The sequence below is a fragment of the Trachypithecus francoisi genome, unplaced genomic scaffold, assembly GCF_009764315.1.
Source record: "Trachypithecus francoisi isolate TF-2019V2 unplaced genomic scaffold, Tfra_2.0 Lachesis_group14, whole genome shotgun sequence".
In the NCBI taxonomy this organism is placed as follows: domain Eukaryota; kingdom Metazoa; phylum Chordata; class Mammalia; order Primates; family Cercopithecidae; genus Trachypithecus; species Trachypithecus francoisi.
Window position 1 is genome coordinate 25,432,346 of NW_022681459.1, and position 19,741 is coordinate 25,452,086.

The window sequence follows — 19,741 nt, forward strand, 5'->3', positions numbered from 1 at the left end:
CATGTGCTTAAGATATAGTAGTTGTGTAAACCCAACAGAGGAAAAATAGAAAACATGCAGGTTATTTTGGAAAGAAGAAAATGAAACTTGAAATAAAACAGAAAAGTAAATACAGAGCCAGCAGGGTTCAGCGTGGGAGTGTGGGCTGGAAGTCTGATTCTGAGGAAGAAAACAAGGTGAAAAAATAAAAGGAAGAATATACTGCAATCCCAGGCTAGAAAGGGGTAATTTGATCTATGGAGCAGCAAATGCAGAAAACAACAAAATTAGCATCAATTCAGTCTCCTTCAAACACTATGTCTAGATCTGGCTTGTGTTAGCATACCTGTGGCAATAAAGGTATTTGGCTCTGAATGTGTTTTAAATTTTAAATTGAGAGAATTTTCTAACATTTGCCCATTTTAAAGATGAAATATTATAGGACTAAAACTTGTAAAGGGCCACTTTTCTGTGATTATGGTCAAGTGCATTTCGTTGCAGCTGGGAGCAGCTTATACCAGTATATGACATTCAGAGTCTAGGGCTGCATGAGGATATGTACATTTAACCATGAATTTTATAATTATGAATATTAACCTGTCTAGTCCAATATCCTGGGAATGTTCCCTAAATGATACTTTCTGCACAGCACTTTGTTTAGTTTTCAGTATCTGAAGAAATGGTCTGACTTGCTAGCCCTGTGGTTGGTAGAAATGTATATTTAATGAGTTTTTAAATCAACTCTCACTCGGATTTTGGATAGTCAGGCTTTAACCCTCAGTGATCTTCACCAAGCACATTCTTGCCAAGGGCTTACTCTGCAGGTGGCCGGGTGGTCAGTCTTGTGTCGATTTAGAAGATGTAAGTGGAGAAGACTTAGTCCTTGATCTCAAGGAGCCTCCAGGCTGCTGCTGGACGGAGGTGTGGATAGGAAGACATGGAAGTAGAGAAACTGTAAAGAAAAACACCCAAAGCACAAGAAAGGCTGCAGTGCCCAGCAGAATGTGATGACGTTGACATGAGAGACCCTGACAAAGTTCCAGGGAAAGTCAGAGAGGGAAAGACCAGATCCTTTTGGGATGATTGTAAGAGGCACTGGGACATTTGAGACGTGCCTTGCAGAACAAGAGGACTTCCAGGGTCAGGACAGGGAGAAGCCGTCAGAGCAGGAGGGTGACGGGAGTTAACGTGCACCAGCAGGAGGGTGTGGGAGGCCAGCAGTGTGCACAGGGGCTGAGCTTACTGCAAGGAAGGAATGGGAGAGTGAGGGCCACAGTCAGGACAAAGCTGGCAGCCAACAGCCAACAGTGCTGAACACTCCTGAAAGGCCAGGCAGGGCTCTAAGTATTTCTTTTTGTTTGTTTGTTTATTATACTTTAAGTTCTGAGATACATGTGCAGAATGTGCAGGTTTGTTACATAGATATACATGTGCCATGGTGGTTTGCTGCACCCATCAACCCATCATCTACATTAGATGTTTCTCCTAATGCTATCCCTCCCCCAGCCCCCGACCCCCCTGACAGTCCCCAGCATGTGATGTTCCCCTCCCTGTGCCCATGTGTTCTCATTGTTCAACTCCCACTTATGAATGAGAGTATGCAGTATTTGGTTTTCTGTTCTTGTGTTAGTTTGCTGAGAATGATGGTTTCCAGCTTCATTCATGTCCCTGCAAAGGATGTGAACTTATTCTTTTTTATGACTGCATAGTATTCCATGGTGTATATGTGCCATATTTTCTTTATCCAGTCTATCATTGATGTGCATTAGGGTTGGTTCCAAGTAATTGCTATTGTGAACAGTGCTGCAATAAATATGTGTGCATGTGTCTTTATAGTAGAATGATTTATAATCCTTTGGGTATATACCCAGTAATGGGATTGCTGGGTCAAATGGTATTTCTGGCTCTAGATCCTTGAGGAATCGCCACACTGTCTTCCATGGCTCTAAGTATTTCTTAATCCTCACAGAGGCAGACTTTCTTACTAATCTCTTTAGAGATGAGGAAAGCAGGGTGCAGAGGTTAAGAACATGCTGGGGCCACAGGCTTCAGAGAGGGGTGAAACTGGCCTTTGAAGCTAGGCCGTCCATCTCTAGAAGCCACAACCTTAAGCCTCTGCTGCAGGAGATGAAAGTTAAGCATAGGCAATGAGGAGTCACTGAAGATTTTGGTTTTCTGAGTCCTGAGCTGCACTTCAGAAAAAACAGTCTGGTAGTGATGACCAAGTGACTAATTCAGAGGGCATCTTGAGAGACTCAGTGAAAGGAATGAAAACCTGGACCAGTGTGGTGGCTGTAGGAAGGGGCAGGAGAGACACCTGTGCAAGGGGTATTCAGCAGGTAGAATCCGGGGCTTGCACTGATTGGATACAGGAGTAAAGTTGCTTAAAGAGGGAGAGGTGAGAATGAGGATGCCATTGTTAGGAAACAAAAATCAGGATATGTAGCTGGATTTAGGGAGAATAATATGCCTTCAGTTTTGGATGAGTCAGTTCTGGACTGCTCTCATTCCAGAGGATGTTGGAAACAGAGACTGGATCCCTAAGGAGATGCTGTTGGTGAGCACTGATTAACATCATGGGACTCTGAATGGGCAGTAGGGTAACTCAGAGGATGCCAAGAGAGAATAGAAAGATATAATAAAAGAGGATGAGCACAAGACCTTGGGGAACATAATTACAAAGGATGGGGAAGAAGAAGAACCCACCACACTGCAGGAGAATGAACTCTCAGAGAGGCAGATAGATGACCAGTGAATCTGCTGACCCACCAGTAACCAACAGGAGGAATTTTCTGAGGGAAACACAGTTAATGGCACCACCCTTGATTCATATATCAGAGAAGGGGAGATGGAGGGTGTTGAGGGGAAGAACCAGTGAAAGAGGAAGGCTTGGTATCAGCCTGCCAACTCAGTTCAGATGAAAAGCGTGAGAGGAACTAAGAGATTATCATTTGGCTGGCAGAGCAGAGTTCTCAGGGTCCGGGAAGCTTGCTGCCTCCAAGCCTATTAATGGTGAATGTTTCTCATGCTCTTTTTTGCTAAATTTGACAAACCCATTCCCCTTCCTCCTCAAAGTCAACTGAGTTATTCACTCAGTTAAATCCATCATGACTTAAGAAGTATATGCTTAGCTTGGAGAGGGGGTTACATCTGTTCCTGTAGTCACATAATTACTGGAGACATGAAGGAAGATTCCAGCAACTCAGGCCTCTTCTGAACAGGTTGAATACCTGGTTTTTATGAGCAACCAGCTTCAGTTTTCTGAGAAGCTCTGAGTAACTACAACTAAACTACAAGTCTGTTCTTGAATATGTTTATAATAAAAAAGGAAAGATAATGCAGTTATTTGCTAATTGCTGCAATGATTAAAGCAAGATTTTTCAAGTTTATCCTTTCATAAGACTGGCAACCTTTTGAACACAGACAGGATCTGACAAAAATAGTAATAACGAAAGCGGGAGAATAAGGAAGCAATGCCAGTTTTCTTCAGAACAATCAGTTGCCACCGACTTCGAACCTACCTGCAGTTTAAAGTTTCTTTGGCTGGGACTATCTTCTGTTTTTTCAGTGCTGTACTATGATTCAGCCAAACTTCAGCAAAAAAGGAAGTGCTGCGTTATACTAGTATTGAAAGTTATGTAGGTGGATTTTTTTAAAAAACTACAGCCTAAATTTTCTTAGCAAAAGTCAAATGAGTAACAACACACAGTTTGGAAACATTTGGATAGGAGAAAACAAATATCTGATAAGAGTACTTAAAATCTGGAAAAAAAAAATGGTGGGAGGAGAGTGAGAAAAAGCCCCTGACAAGTAATGGTAGAAACGTGACAAATGGAAGGTCATTCTAATGAGAGAGGCAGCCTGGTCTCATGGAAAGAGACTTTGGGCTTTGGAATCTGACCTTCCTGGGTGTGAATTCCAGGTGTGCAGACTCCTGGCCACAGTGCTTTTGGGAAAGATGCACTAATGTTCTGAGCTTCAATTTCTTAGCACATTATGAGGCATATGGGAAATAGACAGAGGTGGGTTACTTCTCTCTCCACGCCAGGTTTCAGAGGTTTCAGAGAAGCTAGTCTGACCTCATCTCCCAGTATCATTGAGAAAACTGAAGCTCGGAGGGGCTGGGTCACTTGCCTGAGGTTTTGCAGCACATAGAAGAGCTCGTTCTCCTAATGTGGTCTAGAACTCCTCACCAGGCCTCCTCCTATCCCAGGTGGAAACTAAATCCCACTGATTCTCCACCCTCCTTCTTCCCAGGATGAGGCTGAGCTCAAGGCTTGTCCTTAAGGCAGCTGGTGAAGGAAAGGTTCATCTTGGAGGTAGAAGCGCTGGACTGGAGTCCCCACCTGTGGGCTGAGGGAGCCTCCACAAGTGATTCAACCTCTTAGTTTCTCATTTGCAAAAGGCAGGGTAATTCCTACCACAGGACAACAAGAAAGTTAAATGGCATGATTTTTTGTGAAAGTGTTAGTGGAAAGCACTTCTGTCTTCTATCTCATGTATCAGTAGGGAATGAGCATTCTCAAAATGACCAAAACGATTCCTAATTTCCTTCCTAAGGACCTGATTCCCTTTTTATACGTTCTTTTTGTTCTAAAAACAAAACAAAACTTACTTTATAAAGAAAGCCTGAATTCCAGAGCCAGAGTCTATCCTTTAAAAACTTGCAAGCTTTTTTTTAAAAAAAAAAAACTTATAAAAGGCATCACACTTTCATAAGCAAGAGTTGCAATGTGAAAAAACAGTGGTCAACAGTGAAAAAACTCACTTGCTGGGTTTGCCTGTATGAATAAGTATTGTTAATACAAATTGAATCAGAAATTACCCTTGTCATTGTTTTCTTCTGGAGTTTCTTCTTTCATGTCTGTTTAAAAATACACAGACACATTTAAAAAAGTAACTATCTCCTATGTATTATAAGAAGGAGAAGGTGATAAAGAAGAAGAAAATGAACTTGGCATGCAAGTGGGCCTGGCTCTGGAATTCGGGTGGGTCTAGGAAAAAGTACAGACCTCAGTGGAAAACATATATGGGTGTGTGGGAAATCCCTGTAAACTGTAAATTGACTACACAGTGCTTAAGCTTGTGTGGAGAGAAACCACAATGCTCTCTGAAACCAGAGAGGAGGGGACAGAGAGTAAGTTTTGCATGAAGAGAGCACAAACTGTCCCTGGGAGATGGAGCTGCTAGTAATTTTTGGCAGGCTTAGCTAGATCTATTGAAAGTGACCACTGTAAAACCCCACTGTTGCACCCTGGGGTTCTCTGTGGGATGCCCCTACTTGTATCATCCAGGAACCCTATGGCCTGACTCTGCTTCACCCAAACTTCTTCCCACCGCTCCCCAGCAAGGACCCCCCGTTCAATTGTTCCTGTATGCTTCCCACTTCCCTGCCATTGCCTGTGCTGTTCCATTTCCTGGAAAGCATTCTTTCCCTGTTCTGTTAGAATCTCATTATGAAGTTTGAAGCCCTTCAAGGACTCTCCAGACTCAGCTTTCCCTTCCCCATGGGGCCTTACCTCTTTTACACTTTCTAAATGTTATCTTCTCCAGGCTGAACAAAACCTAGTATGTCTCTGTGCTGCTAAGGACTAATCAGATGCTATGTCCTGATTCATTTGGTGTTGGTGCCTCCCATATCTCCCATCAGATTACCAGCCCCTGGAGGGCTGAGAGCACGTTAGACTTGGCTGAGCTAGAATCAGCTCCCTTTTGCACTCTGAGCTGAGTGCATGCAGGTCTGCATTTGTAATCCTAGCCTAATGCAACGTGAAATTTATTCTCTCTCTTTTTACAAACGAGGAAACTGAAGATCAGGGAGACAGCATCACTCGTCCAAAGTTACCAGCCCAGGTGCCTTTCAGAAGGCATCTCACTCCATCTTCAGGATGACCCCAGGGGGTAGGCTCTCAGACTTTAACTCCTCCTACAAGGTCATCACTTGAAGATCTGAGATTTGAACCCAAGTCTCTGGCTCCTACCCTGTACCTTTCCCACTATAACATATTGTGTCCCTGTCACCAAACTGCCCAACACGAAGTTGAACATGGAATCATATCAAATGAACTTGTGATCATCCCATTTTGTCAAAACTAAGAGAACATAAAAAAAATCAGCAAATTTGACCAGAGCAGTGTATTTATGGCAAGACCAAGGCAAAACTTGATTTCTCCTTCTCTGCTTTATCATAACAGACTGAAAAGGTTCACAGGTGTATTCATATTTAAGGGAGTGTGTAACTGTTCTAATTCCCTATACGTTGCATGCATCATCAGGAATTTCATATGCAGCAGATAGGCATACAGCCGGATTTCTGCAACAGCCAAAGGCATTTCTGAGTGGCAACACCACTCTGATCTGGTGAAGCCACGTCCATCTGGACACTGGGGAGCCCCAGGCCAGCAGGGTTTCTGCTAAGTGGACCTTTCCAAATCCTCTCTGGGACAAAACCAGGTTGGGCATCTTCAAGAAAAGATACTCGGCCGGGTGCGGTGGCTCAAGCCTGTAATCCCAGCACTTTGGGAGGCCGAGACAGGTGGATCACGAGGTCAGGAGATCGAGACCATCCTGGCTAACACGGTGAAACCCCGTCTCTACTAAAAAATACAAAAAACTAGCCGGGCGAGGTGGCGGGCGCCTGTAGTCCCAGCTACTTGGGAGGCTGAGGCAGGAGAATGGCGTAAACCCAGGAGGCGGAGCTTGCAGTGAGCTGAGATCCGGCCACTGCACTCCAGCCTGGGCGGCAGAGCGAGACTCCGTCTCAAAAAAAAAAAAAAGAAAAGATACTCTTGTAAAGTTGTTGTAGCTGCGTAAATAAGCCTCAAATAGAATCTAGTCAGTCTCTCTGTGCTTTTCTTTAAATTTCCCTTCATAGAAAGCTAAAACTTAAAGAGATTTCAGAGAAGCTAGTCTGAACCCATCTCCCAGTGTCATTGAGAAAACTGAAGCCCGGAGGGGCTGGGTCACTTGCCTGAGGCTTTGCAGCACATAGAAGAGCTCGTTCTCCTAATGTGGCCTAGAACTCCTCACCAGGCCTCCTCCTGTCACAGGGTGAAACTAAAGAGGAAACGATGAAGCTGAACTCAGAGGGAAGCAACATAATTAAACTGGTTTATCGTTTGGCAACAGAGATCAGAGGAGTGAGTGGAAAGAAACTGAAAATCGGTTAAACACTCGCAGTTTGAAAGAGGCATGCGATTCCTGCTTTTCCTAAGCAGCTGAAATGTGTTTACAGGTCCTTCCTGGAGCTCTCTCCTTGCTATTGTGGTCCTATAAGGGGAATTCCTGGAGACTGAGCTGGGTGGTCTTTGAGTATTCTTCTCAATGGAAAGCAATGAGCCTGTGTGCTACACTGCTTCGGCCACACGATCCCCCAAGCCTGGGCTGCCAGACGTGGCCATCGTTGTTCCATGCAGATCATACCCATCCTGTGCAGAAAGTCACTGTAGGAACACACGGCACAGGGAAGAACACGCCCATAAAAATTCACGTGGCGCTTGTCTAAACCGAAGGCAGGTGAGATCCATCCACTGTCATGGGCAGCTGCTAGCATGCTCCCATTTGTTTACAATAATTTCTCCACCATAAGAGGCTGCTTTTAAAACAAACTGCCAAAACCTGTGACCCAGCGCCACGTGGAGACAGAAAGCATGGGGCTGTGACCGTTTTAAGAATTACTAAAGTATGAGGCTTGACCAGATCATTTTTCCAAGGATCCAGAGCCCTTTAGAGAGAATTCATGAGAATTTCTGGTGACGTCTACCACCTCTGAAGAATTAAAAAACTCACTTGTGCTGCTTTCCCGGTCTCTGTGGTAGTTAATTCTGCTTGGCAGTTTTTGTTGTCAAATAGTTTTTTAAAAATCTGGAGCTATCTCAGATATAAATACCTTATGATGCCAAAGGACTGTCTTTCACCCATAAAAACTGAAACCATGTGCCAGAAGCCCTCGTGGCTCAAGGGCTCTGTCCTTGGACACGGATGAGGGCAGCTGGGCGGTGGGACCGAGGCTCTGCCTGAATGCTCAGCTTCTGCAGGCTAGGGTGGAGAGTGTGCTCCCGCCTACTGGCTCGGCCAGCACAGGAGCACGTATCCTGCAGGTTTGGGTTGCACACAGGCTTTCCCCTGTGGAGTCAGTTCCCCAGATCTCTGGGATCTTCAGCTGAGATTGGGCCCCAGCACCTGGACTCAAGGTAAGGCCCCTTAGGGTGCTTCTAGCTGAGCAATCAGGCTAGTGCAAAGGAAGAGGGGGAAAAGCCACCCAGAACTCAAAGGAAATTTCTGGAAGATCCAATCAAAGTGATTCACCTTAACCTCAGGCATGATTTTCCCCCATTATCCACTCTTTTTAATTTCAAGTAGTGTAAATCTTACTGATCTGAAGAAGACTTCTGCTTCTGAAACTACCAGCGTTTAGCAATGATTCAGCCCTACTCTATGAGATTGCAAATAAAAATAAATTAACCTTGGCCGGAAAATAACTCATTAATACTTATACCCTGCACTGTAAAGACTGGAACCTCAATTTATCTGCATAAACAGAGCCTTTGGGTATAAAACTAAAATGTCAGTTATGTCAAAGACTGCTTTCAATAGTAATGTACCAAATATGCTTCTGAAAATAGCAATAAGCTATTCCTTTAGATTAAATATACAAATAAGTAACTTTCAGAGTTAGTACTAAGTTTTAAGCCTCAAAGACCTTGATTTCGGTGACAATATGTGTAACAAATGCAGCTGTTAGAAAAAGCACACAGACTAAGGTTTGTTTCTTTCAAGATTATATATAGTATTATTCAAAAGTCTTATTGTATTTGAAAAGTGACAAGATTTTTGCAATACGAAACAATAGTAGCTAGCTAATACTCTAGTTACTTTTACAGATTGTCTAGTTGGTCACATACCTTAATTTTTCAGGCTCTAACCAAGACCTGGTTAACTCTTACTGGCAATGTTTGAAAGGAATGAAAGAAGTCCTATGTATATTACTCTAAATTAATCTTAGTGCAGAAAGACAAGTCATATCTGAATAACTTTATTTTGTATCCCTAGCTACTATCATCCTAGTATTTGAAAAGCTCCTTTTCTCCCAATGTTCACAAAGTCATTTTCCAAACTTGCAAATATTAAAACCTATTCATGTCTAATACTTTTCTACTTGGTCTATTTCCATGTCCTGTTCAATGACCTATCAACTACCCTATTCAATTACCCATGTCACTTGAGATTTCTCCCACCAGAATTCAGGTTGCATATTTTCACAGGACAATTTATTTTAAAATCAGAATGGTCCATAAAACTAACAGCTTTGTATGCACAGACCTAAAAGATTTGTAGTAGCTCTGCAGCTGCATTTTTGAATAGCAATAGTTAAACAATCAACGTAAATGTTAAAGAAGCAAATTAACTTTCAGAATTTCACGTGTGCTCTAGCATTCACCACTGACCATGCTGGAAGAAGACTTTGAGGTCATTTTGTCCAACCCTCTCATTTTACAGATGAGGAAAACAGGACTAATTGATAGCTAGCGATGCTAAATTATAGCTCTTCTAAAACTAGACAGCGGAGTCAGTAGGCTTCTTAATATGCTCAATTACTGTATGGATTCCACGAGCTGATGAGCGTGCTGTGACCTTGAGCATTTACATTCTGTGGTTTTCAAATGTTTATGTTTCTAATGTGGTATTTATAAACCTGGACCCCAGTAACCTTTACCACTGAGGCTTTGCCAATCTCAACTCTAGGCAGCCCACCTCTTCCATATGCAGCAGTGCTTCGAGGCTGTTCCGCCTGGGCAAAGTCATGTTAGGTGTAAGCAAAGACGTGAACTTAGTGTTCATGCTTGAAAACCTCACAGGGACCTGCCTGCTGGCTGAATCCTTTCTTCATTTCTTGTTGCCTCTCCTACATGTGACTCAAAAGCTAGCCAAGTTTGTTCCACATCCTTCAGCTTGTTCCTCTTACACCAAAGTACCATACCATCATCCCCTTTACTAAGATCACACTTCTCCAATTTCTATCCTCCTCTACTCCTCAGTAAACAGGAAGATGCTGTCTGTGGAAATGCACGTGGAGCTCATGCACATGTTTTCTGTAACTTGTCTTCTAGAATATAAGCCTCATGAGAGCAAATGCCTTGTCTGGACTGTTATATCCCCTGTGTCTAGTATAGTCAAAAACAGTAGGTGATGGGTAAATACATGTGCATAAATATATCCTTTCATCTTTCCTTCCTATCTTAGGGAAACCAGTGTCCCTTTCTTTTCTGTCTTACCTCCCTAATAGTATCAGTGCTTCTTTGTCTCCCCTCCAATATTTGACCTCTGAATCATGTCCTCTTTCTTGCAATCTTGTCTTCTTAATTGTCTGCTTTTATGAATTTACATAGGTGTTCAGCCATCTGGCTGGCCTTTCTCCAGTTCTTTTGCTGGAAAATCCTCTCCTCTTCTCTTCAATCCAGGCAATCTCTAAGATTGCCCCTTCAGTTGCTTTCTTCCCTTGGTACTTTTCTTTTCTTTTCTTTTCTTTCTTTTTTTTTTTTTTTTTTTTTTGCAGTTCTCATTGACTCATATCTGGTCAACTTTTACTTCTAGGTACAATGATTCTTCAATTTGCACCTCCAGCCCCAAATTTAATTCCTAGATATGGACATACTTGGAGCCAACCCCACCCCAATACCATCTGCTTTTCATCCAAATCTTCCTTTCCATCCAGGCAGCAAACTCCAGAGTCCTTTCCACTAATGTTCAACCCTCTCTACTTCACATGTGATAGGTGCATGAATTTTACCTGGTGGCAAACCAATGCGGTGATTCACTTGAATTCGTGTATTACTTAGACAAATTCAACAGCCTCCTAAATGATCTCCTTATAGCTGCTCTCCTCCCTCTCCATCAGTCTTGCTAGATGAGCCTGGCTTGTTTCTTCCTGCCGAAAGATCAAACTTTTCAGTTTAACCTCCATCACCTTTTAAAATTCATTGCCAGTGTAGTTCCCAGTATGGCCTCATACGAACGACAGATACCCCAGTGTATCTGAAGAAAGTAGTCCCAGCTACTGGGGAGGCTGAGGCATGAGAATTGCTTGAACTCGGGAGGCAGAGGTTGCAGTGAGCCAAGATCATGCCACTGCACTCCAGCCTGGGCAACAGACCAAAACTCCATCAAAAAAAAAAAAAAAAAGCAAATGGGAACCTTTTTTTTTGAACAGAGCAGAGGCTCCTTTTTTAAAAGAGCAGAACTCAGGCTCTTACTCATATCCCTGTGCCCCACCAAAATATTCTGATTTGATTGTCGTGCATCAGAGCCAAGGCATTGGTTCATTTTAAAATCCCCCCAGGTGAATCTCATAGGCAGCCATGGTTGAAAATCGCTGATATTTGATAAACCCTATGGTCTAATCAACTGGGAGTACTTGAAACATACTTTTCCACCCATAGTTTTGCCTGGGCAATTCCCCTTGCATGCAATCTTCTTTCTCCTATTTTTTTTTTTTTCCTACAGAAAACACATGATAACTTCTTTGATTTTTCCAGTTAGAAGGAATCAGTCCTCCTCCTGGAAATCCTTAATACTTTTTAATATATCATATTCATTCATGTGATCTAGGCAGACGCTGTGTTAGATATGGACAAAATGGAGATAAATAAGGCAAGGTTCTTGTCTTTAAGCAGCTTACAGTCTTGCCAGCTCACTGGTTACACATGAACCAGTGAGTATCAACTTTTATGATAGAAATGTCCATGGGATACTGTTTAGGCATGAAGGAGTCTATTCTGCTTGGCGTAATAACAATTGATGTATATGTCATCTCTCCTATCAAACGGTATACTTTTGAGGGCTAAGATCGTGCATGTCTCACCTTTACGTATTTCAAAGACCACAGTAGTGTAAAATGACTGAATAGATGAGCGAATGAATGATGTTTTGGTAATTAGGAGTCACTGGGGAATAATGGCAGCTCTTAGGAAATGGTACCATAGTTCCATTCTTGGGGTAGGGCTGGGTGTGTCCCCGTGGAGCTCACAGAACCGTGTCATAATTTCAGTACTAAATTATGTGTGTTTTACAATCTCTCTCAACCACCCGTTCTATGGTTTATTTAAAATGATAATAGGAATAGCATGTTAGAAACGAGGTCCTATACTCATTAACAAAAAGAAGGGAACAACAGACGCTGGGGTCTACTTGAGGGTGGAGGGTGAGAGGAAGGAGAAGCAGAAAAGAGAATTATTGGGCACTAGGCTTAATACCTGGGTGATGAAATAACCTGCACAACCAACCCCGATGACAGAAGTTTATCAATGTAACAAACCTTCATACCCCTTTTTCGGTACCCCCGAACCTAAAATAAAAGTTTAAGAAATTAGATTTTAGAATGTATTCAAAAAGGAGGATGTTATTTCTCAATTAAGGAAAACATCTGAATTCATATTTTAAAAATATTTTTTAAAACGTTAAGTTTGATCAAGGCATTTACATCCTAGAAAACGAAAACAATCATTTCAATATGCATTCTAGATTTATCAACTTTGCATACATATTTTTAAAAGATTTTGATAGACTTCAATATAATATCTAAAAATGACCACTTAATTTTAGTAAAAGGAGACTCCCACCTTCTGGTAATTGACAAGTACTATGGTCTGAGAGTGTTTAGATTAAACTGTGTGTGTGTGTTTGTGTGTATGTGTGTGTGTGTAAAGTTATCACAGGAAAATCAATACATCAATAGTAGCACCAAAAAGAAAAAAAAAAAAGAAAGAAACTAGGTCCTATTTCTCATGACAAAGAAGTTGACAATGGTCTTTCCAAATTAAGACTCGGCAGCTTTGATTTTTGTAAGCATAACCTAGAGATCCAATGTGAGCATTTGATGACTGATGAGAAGAATTGAGGAGGAATAGGGGAGACACCTGACTTTGCCATGATTCTCAAGTTAAAGCCTTGGGCCTCTTACAGATGTTGTTGATAAAGCTGCTAAAATGGTCACCAGATGAATATAAACAAGTAGGACCCTCAGTAATTTCCAGGCTAATTTTGTGCACGTGTGTTTAGGGGCGAGGCAAATTAAATGAACGAGGAGCTGATGTTCATGTGAAAGTAATTACTCTCCTCTGGTAGAAATCCTGATCCTACAAGTAACTGCAGAAATAATTAATCATAACTAAGAAGCAAATGACTCTCAGGGAGAAAAGCCGTATCTGAACTTCCACCTGCTCTTGGAGGATATGGGTGATTCACAGCATAAGAGTCATCTACCAAGTGATCTGCAAGCGTGAGTGCAGCTTCCAAGAGGGTCTGAGTCAGAAAAGATAAAAGGAAGTGCTTCTTAACTCAGAGGATTTCAACACTGGGGAAACTCATTTCCCACAGAGATAGAACAATGTGTACTATAAATCACTCCCAAAAAGCAATTTAGAAAACTACACAGGTAATGATAAATGCATGGAGAACACTCACATGTTTTGGATTGTGTTTTTGACATTCATTCATTCTTTATAGATTGTTAATCCACGGACTAAGTCATGGATTAATCCACTCACTTATCGTCATGAGTCATTAAAACTTTTCTGGAGCGTCTACCACATGCCAGCAACTGCGCTACTGAGGGTACAAAGGTGGACATGGCCTAACCCCTGCCCTCAAAGAACTTCTAGGGAACACTGACTTTGCAGGCATGATTCCATCTGCAGCACGCATTAGTAAACAGCTGTGTGTACTGTAGGGGATTAAGACACAATGACGTTCTCTCTGTTCACCTCATCACCACAACCAATGTGTAGGAGCTTGCTTTTTGAGACCCAGCGGTGCTTTTCTATAACTGGAAGATTCCAAGTTTCCTTTGCTTCCATTTATGCATTCAGCAGACATTAAGGCCCTGCTAGAATCTAGGCATTGGCATGTACAAGATGAGATATGGCAGCTTGAATTCCAGTGGGAGGTGGTGGGGTGTGATGGATGAAGAGCTGACTTTTGAGTCAGACCACAATCTTAAGCGCTGTCACCACTACTAACTAGTTGTGTGACCCTAGGCAAATGCTTTAACTTATCTAACCTCCATTTACTTATTTTTACCAGCATTACTCTGAAGTTTGGAGTTATACATGCATGAGCTGCTGATACAGCACTAGTTACGTATTCATTCTCAACTAGTGGCAGTTGTTGGTTGGATCATTATTATAATTAGATACACACAAGCAAAACAGATATCTCCAATACACTGAGATAAATATTCTGGGAGACAGAAGCACAGGTGATCATGTAAAGAAAACCCCGAACCCATGGGAACAGGTGGAGAAAGCACCTACCTAGAAAGGGTAACACCCCAAAGGGTAGACATAAGAATGCTGGCCAAGACAAGAGGTGGGCTTTCGGGCAGATGGCATGGCATCAAGTCAATCAATAGAGGAATAATCCATCTGGGCAACTGCAAAGTCATTCTGCATGATTTGACCAGGTAACAACCTGAGGAGTGGCTGGCACCAAGGCAGGTGGGGCCAGTTTCTGAAGGGTCAGTTTCAGGAGCTGAGACTTTGGTTTGTAGACAGTGGGGCCATTAAGCTGGGTGGCAGAGTGCTTTAGGGACACCACTGAGGTTGCACTATGAAAGATGCTCTAGAGAGAGGACAACTTGAAATGGGGACCTCAATTATGAGCCTGTGCTGTTATGCAAGAAGTAAAGTATGTGTATCTAAACCAAGGTAGTGTCACCTAAGAAAGAAAGTGTGTGGATCTAAACCAATGCAGTGACAGTCGGAAGGGAGAAAATGGGCAGCTTCAAGGGATGTTGGGGTAGACTTGGGGTGCTATTTTTCAGTGCCTGACAGTCTACAGGAGGCAGGGAGTTGCCCTGGGTAATGGATAATGAAGCTAGGCTGGGTTTAATTTGGGGTGTTTGTGGGCAGTCAAAGGGAGGAACCACCCATAGCTGACTGTTGTTCTGGCAGTGACAAGAGCAATCTGGAACACACAAAGTCTAGACTTCTTGAACTGCAAAGGTAACATCTGAAACCATGGGAGTGGATGCAGGAGTGTGTCTTTAGTGAAAATAAAATAGTTTGAGCATGGAGCCTTGGAGAAAATGCCACTTCAAAGATTGGCAGAAGAGGAAGAACCTACAGATGGAACTGAGAAGGCATCAGAAAAGTAGAGGGCAAGTTGAGAGAAGACAGTAGCAGCAGACTGAAATGTTATGGAAATGTCAAGGAAGATGAGGAATGAAATGTATTCGCCAGCTGAGTTGTAAGTGGCTCTGACCAAGTGGAGTGCTGAGTTGAGAGGTTACTCCCTTGGTTGAAGAGTAATCACCCAGGCCTCAAGGAAGTAGAAGCAAAGCATCACTTCTGTCCTCTTTAAAGCTCTTCTCGATATCCATTGACTCTGCTCCCCAAAGCTTGGCTTTTAGTGAAAGCCATTCTCTTTAGACAAACTCATTGTCTCTCCTCTCAAACCCAAGATAAGCATTTTGGCCTTTTTCACCGCATGGATTTTATCACCAATGAATGAAATAGGAGACGGCACACAGAGCAGACAGAAGGGCATTGCCAAGGTCTTTCAACCGGGGTCCAACTCCCAATTTTACTTCCTGAAAGTTCAATGTCTTGGCCGAAAATAGGGCTGAAGATAGATCGAAGGAAGACCACTGGGAATTGGCCAACTAGGTTTAAACTGGGGAACAACTCCCTTCAAGTGGCAAATTAAGGATCTTCATCCTGCCTCATTGACTTTAATCCCTCTTGAACATGTCAAAGTGGTTGGAAGACTGAGTCCTGGTGGGCCAAATTGTGTTTCTGTGGACTGCGGACTAGTTTCAGAGGAAGCACCTGTCTAACTTAACCAGGGATCCCTTAGGATGAACACCAGTTACACAGTATAGAAGACATAAATATTTGAAAATTTATTTGCAACCACTGTTGCATAGTGCAAGCTGACTCAGAAATTAAGGCATATATATATATATATATATATATATATATCTCAAATGGGACCAAAGTAGTCTTTTGGAAGTCATAATAGGGCATACATACATGAATTGTTGAGTAGACCTTGTAAATTAAGAGATTCATCATTCAATTGTGTGTGTGTGTGTGTGAGTGTGTGTGTGTTCTTCTCTTTGGGAAAACAGCATTTGTAAGCCACTCACTCCCAATATCAGGGGCACGTTAGGGTGAGGGTATATAGAGGTAGCTGTTATTAGTCAGAATATAAGCGACGCCTGACTTAGTACTCTGTTACTGTTAGCACTACAGAATCTTTGATGACTAGGTGTGGTCAAAATCTTGGTTTCCAGCTATGTTTCCCATAAATGAAGTTTCCAGATATAAGCCAAATGCTTAAAAAAATTGCTGACTACAGGATCATTTTGTAATACCATATGAGTGATTTATAAGCTGTGTTTTTTTTAAAGAATGAAGTCATCTAGTGACTTTGAACTTTCTCCCCACAGGTGAAGTTATAAGTACAGCAAGCTCCTCAGAGGCTCCTTTCTCAACAGTCATGTGAGAGGAGCCAGCCTGAATTAAGCCCCATGGCATTCACTGATGGAATGAATTACCTTCTATTTTATGTGTCTAGAGTGATGCTTGCTATGACTGTCCATGGGAGAAACGAGAAAACAGTCACTCAGACCATTTTCTGGTTCAGTACTGTGTCGTCCAGATGAGGAAGAGTGGCTGCAAAAGGCTGTTTGCTATGCAGAGTGTGAGCTTTCACCTCCAGCCTCAGCCTCGCCTGGGAGCTGGTTAGAAATGCAAATTCTCAGACCTACCCCAGACCTTCTGAATAATAATTTGCGTTTAAATGAGCCCTCAGGGGAATTCGTATGCAAATTTAATCAGTATTGGTGTAAAGCAATGGATTCAAAAATTATAGCTTCTCACAGCACACACACTTAGGGACATACATGCACAATATGTACATTTTTCTTCCTGTTCTAATGTATTACATATATTTTATTTTTTTTGACTTTTATTATAGGTACAGGGGTACATGTGCAGGTTTATTAAATGAGAATATTGCATGATGCTGAGGTTTGGTGTATAAACCCTGTCATGCAGGTAGTGAGCACAGTACCTGACAGGTAGTTTTTAAAACCACCCCACAGCCCTCTAGTAGTCTGCAGTGTCTGTTGTTGCAACCTTTATCTCCATGTGCTCAATGTTTAGCTCCTGCTATTATGAATGAGAACATGTGGTATTTGGTTTTCTGTTCCTGCATTAATTTGCTTAGGATAATGGTCTCCAGCTCCATCCATGTTGCTGCAAAGAACATGATTTAATTCTTTCTTATGGCTGCATAGTATTCTGTGGTATATTTGTACCACATTTTCTTTATCCATTCTACATTTATGGGCACCTGCCTTGATGTCTTTGCTATGGTGAATAGTGCAGAGGTGAACATACAAATGCATATGTCTTTTGGTAGAATGACATAGTTTCCTTTGGGAATATAACCAGTAATGGGATTGCTGGGTCAAATGACAGCTCTGTTTTAAGTTCTTTTGGAAATCTCCAGACTGCTTTCCACAATGGCTGGACTAATTTACATTTCCATCAACAGTGTAGAAACTTTCCATTTCTTTGCAGCCTTGGCCAGCATCTACTTTTTGACTTTTAAGTAATAGCCATTCTGACTGGTGTGAGATGATATCTCTTTGTGGTTTTAATATGCATTTCTCTAATGATTAGTGATGCTGAGCGTTTTTCATGTTTGTTGACAGTTTGTATGTTTTCTTTCGAGAAGTGTCTGTTCATGTCCTTTGCCCATTTTTTTTTAAATGGAGCGATGTGTTTTTTGCTTGTCAATTTATTCAAGTTCCCCATGGATTCATTTTAAAATATGTATAAGATATAAACATTTAAAAGGATAAAGTGGAAGCTACATTTGAATACTTCTATCATTTTGTCACTGTCCCTGCTTGGGTTACCGGTGTACCCCACATTGGAGACATCTGCTGTAAAGAAACAAACAGAGCCAAAAGGAATCTTGGAACTCTTTGTCTATGATGGTTGGCATACTGGGGAACATGAAATATACAAAGGAAGTAATTTGTTGGATGAAATTGAATATACTTATGTTTGTCCACATTTTTTATCGGTTTTGTCATTTTGAGAAATGGACAACTAATTTTCTCTTCAGGACAGAACACTGTGGCATATTCTTTGTCCTATGAATCAGAATAGGAAGATGAAATCCTTATTTCTAATTGAATTGTTCAAATCAGTGAAGTGTCCTCCACCCCAACAATGTGCCTAGCTGTGGACTGTATTCCTCTCTGGGTTTCTTCTGTGACCTAGAACATTGGGCACCATATCCTCAGGCGAGTGACGTTGCTTACTAAATCGGACTCTGAGTCCCCTTGCATGGCATCTCTGCCCACCCCGTGCCTCCCTCAAACATTAAGTTCCTACCGCATGCCAGGCCTTGTGTTTGCCACTCAGGATGAACTACTGAGCCCAGTCTATGGAGGTAAGCTCCAAGACTGATCTTTACAGCAGCACAGTATTATCATGAGGTGTGGACAATGACAAGGCAGAAGAGAGGAGCAAAATGAACTCTACCTGCATGCTGGAGGAGATGATATTTGAGCGGGGCCTCAAGTGGTGTGTAGGAGTTTACCAGGCATAGGGCAAAGAAGAAATATGGAATAAAGGGGTCAGCCTAAGCAAAGGTATAGGGCAGGAAATCTGCTTTATCAGCAGTATCTCTGGGTAAAGTGCAAACTCTTCTAATTCAGTCGATGAAATGAAACCTTAAGATGACATAAAATAATAGTTCTAAACTCTTAGTGAAAACTAGGTTATTGGATTTTGCAATAGATATTTGGAAATATCTCTGAGAGTAAATGATTTCATAAGGTTTGGCCACAACAGTGTGTGGAAAGTTTCTTTGTGTAATATAACACAGTAAGTACTTCTCATTTACAGTAAAATCTGGAATGCTTGGAAATGGTCTGTGCTAGGGAAATTGAATTTTCAGGTTAACTGCATAAAAATGGAAAATCTGGTTGAAAAACCTTTCTAATTTTGTTTTCCTTTAGAGAGATAACTGCTGTTAACATCTTAGAGATGTTTTATTTTGATCTTACCTAGAGAGAGAAACAGAGAGATTACACTGCATATTTAGCTGTATCAATTGCCTTTTAAAAAACATATTTAGCATTTTGTCATGATTTTTAAACACTGCATAATATTTCAGCCTGTAAATGTTTCATAAATTTAAAACCATTTCTATATTGTTGGTGACTCAGGTTTCTTCTAATGTTTTAATATCATAACTAATATAGAGAACACTCTTGTACATTATCCAATCATACATTTCCTATTAAGTCTTAGAAGTAGACTTACTGAGTCAAGCAGTCTAACATAAATAGTTTAAAACTTTGAGTATACGTTGTCAAATTACTGCCTCCCTCAAAAAAGTTATGCTAGATGACTCTATCAGACACAGAACTTCTTTCTATGAAGGAAGCTCATTTCTGCAAACTTGTCAATGTGGAATGTTGCAATGTCTTTTAAAATTTTCAATAATTTGATAAGTGAAAAGTGAGTCACTGGTGCCTTTGTGTTTCTTGGACTGATGGTCCCTCCTCAGTCTCCTTTGCCCTTATCTCTGACTCTGCCTGGTCTTAAGCCTGCCCAGACTCAGGCTCAGTCTGGGTTGCTGCTTCCACACTACTGTCTAAGGGGGAAGCTCCTGCACTTTCATGGTTCAAATTGCACTTGTCGGCTTAGGTGCTAAAGGCATCCCTCCTATCCACGTC

At 41.7% G+C, this 19,741-nt stretch overlaps 1 protein-coding gene across 11 annotated transcripts in view; it reads left to right on the plus strand.

The window, feature by feature from the left end:
• KCNJ15 (potassium inwardly rectifying channel subfamily J member 15) overlaps positions 1 to 19,741 on the plus strand; it is an 83,072-nt gene that overhangs the window by 36,655 nt on the left and 26,676 nt on the right. Inside the window, exons 1-2 of one of the 11 annotated variants that reach the window (XM_033232479.1) lie at positions 1,875 to 4,192; positions 7,029 to 8,171. The exons of 9 other annotated variants lie outside the window; for them this stretch is intronic. The gene's annotated coding sequence lies outside the window, so the exon portion shown is untranslated. Of the gene's footprint in view, positions 1 to 1,874; positions 4,193 to 6,751; positions 8,172 to 19,741 lie in introns of those variants that run through there. One more of the 11 variants, XM_033232476.1, reaches the window with a different exon arrangement.